Consider the following 2,183-nt stretch of genomic DNA (forward strand, 5'->3'; position numbering starts at 1 on the left):
GAAACAGAAAAAGAGACAGTAAAAACCTGTCAGTCAAGCAAGCCAATTGTTTTTGTACGACAGCATCACAGAGGGTGACTAGAAAATTACACTTACGTGTGCAGACACCGCCGTCCTGATGTCAGTAAAGGTGGGCCGTCCAGGCAGGCCCATCTGGGCCCAGGTCGTGTGTAAATTCCTAACCAGGTTCTTCACCTGCCCGTCACCCCTAGTGACGAACACCCTCAGATTTTTGGGGCTCAGATGCTTCCTGATTTCGAGCCACCTCTCCAGCCAGGAGAACTCCTCGAATGTCAGGAAGATCTGAGCCCCCCCAAAATCTGTATTGGTCTTATGTTCGTCAATCTATAATACACGGAAAAAAACATGAAACATTTCAAATAAAACAGAGTTGATGAGGCACTTCATTGTAGAGCTTGGTACGTACAGTGATGACGTAGCCGGTGTCGGTCGGGAGCAGAGGATCTTGTTTGGCCGCCTCAACCTCAGGGACGGTCATATTCACAGACCCCGGCTGTGTCCAAAATGGAGATGACGAAGAGAAGTACCCATAGAAATCGTCCCTGAGGTTGTAGTCGGCTGAAATGAGGATAGTGCAAGAGAGAGAGAGAAGGGGAACAAAACAATTTCAGAACTCTGGAGAGAGACACACACATTTATTTATGTCTATATATTTAGGTATGAAAACTGTCTTACTCAGCAGCTCGGAGATGACCAGTCTGGCCTGCTCCTGGCAACTCCTCAGGCTAGCCCTGGATACTATCTTCTTCATTTTCGCAGCCTTGACCTTTAGCTGATGGGTTACTGTTGGCCGTGCAAGGTTGCGGAGAGCCCTTTGGACCGCCCTTGTTATTCCGCTGATCTGGGCCCTCCTCAACCTGCATGACTTTGGTGGGGTCTCCTGCAGGTATGTCAAAAACTGCAGGATATTGCAGAGGTAATAGTTTATTGTGGTGACCTCTTTGCCCTCTTGCATCAGTTCAGCTGTGTATCTGTAAAAAGAAACACTGCAATTTAGTCACCGTTCACATCATGCTTGTTTAATAGCCACTTAATTTGCATATGAAAATGTCGCTTACTTCTGAATGCCGGGCATATCTAAGAAAAGCCAGGAGGCGAGGTCGCTCTTACCCACAGAGGTGGAATAAAAACGACCTCACCCGACTGGCTTTTGATAGTGCAATTTCCACTTGTTTATTTGTTCGGTGGCTTCTTTCGTGGAAGGATTGGTATGCCCCCACAAAAGAGTCTATTCAAAGAAAGAAAAACATTTTTAATAATTTAACATTGAAATATAATCGTAATACACACACAATGTACTTTTTCCATTTCCCAATACTGGGAGGGAGGACCAGATGCCGCATGGCCGCACCTCTCCCCATCCCCTTGAAGGTTGCCCTCTGTTCATCGACCTCCCTGCTTGGCCCGGCCTCCACCCGCTCATCCTCCTCCAAACGCTCATCCCGCTCCTCCACCTCCTCCACTCCCCGGCTGCACCTTCCTTCATCTGAGAAAAAAAAGAAAAGAGTATGATTAATATTATTTGGAAAACCGGCATGATGCTGTTCAACTTCCATCCAGCTGCACTCACCTCTTTGACCACCTTCTGATATCGGTGGAGTTTTCTGGTCAGAACCTTTATTTTGCTGATAAGGAGAGATTGCCTCCTTCCTCTCAATTGTCGCAATGTGTCCTGGAGCTCCGCCTCACAGCCAGCATTCTGCTCTGTGGCAGACCAGCCCGGGTCAACGCCATCAACTCCTGCATGTCGTCGCCTTGGCTTACCTCCAGGTCAAAATCTGAGATCATGGCTATCTGAGGGTTTGTGGCCTCAGACAGCCAAGAAGCTGACCGCACCGCCCTCCTGGCAGCGACTACTTCCATGGCCATCCGGGTTCGGGTCAGCTCCGGGTGGCCTTCCTGAGGTGCTTGTCCAGTCTTGAGCTGCGTATTTGCAGCCCACGACTGGACAAGGGGCGGCGGATATTGACCCGCCCGCCTGCCATGTTAAGTAGGAGTTTTCGCTCTACATTCTTTATCAAATGTGCCCTCCTCAGATGCTGTTAAGGCACATCGGGCAAATTGAAGAATCGATTGTGGGAGTCATTTCTGAAAGAAGAAGAAAATAAACATCTTAACTTAAACAAGTAGGAAATTATTTCACATATAAAACATTTTAATTT

General features: G+C 47.9%; 1 long non-coding RNA gene across 2 annotated transcripts; it reads right to left on the reverse strand.

Moving 5' to 3' along the window:
• Positions 1-863: 863 nt before the first annotated feature.
• On the reverse strand, positions 864-1,615 carry LOC130212081 (uncharacterized). 2 transcript variants are annotated; one of them, XR_008835233.1, is made up of 4 exons: positions 1,592-1,615; positions 1,321-1,507; positions 1,080-1,249; positions 864-992 (listed from the first exon to the last, which is right to left on the reverse strand). It is a non-coding gene; the product is annotated as an uncharacterized LOC130212081 (long non-coding RNA). The 2 variants fall into 2 exon arrangements; XR_008835232.1 differs by having other exon boundaries at positions 1,321-1,605.
• Positions 1,616-2,183: the final 568 nt, after the last annotated feature.

The sequence above is a fragment of the Pseudoliparis swirei genome, chromosome 21 (genome assembly GCF_029220125.1).
Source record: "Pseudoliparis swirei isolate HS2019 ecotype Mariana Trench chromosome 21, NWPU_hadal_v1, whole genome shotgun sequence".
NCBI lineage: Eukaryota > Metazoa > Chordata > Actinopteri > Perciformes > Liparidae > Pseudoliparis > Pseudoliparis swirei.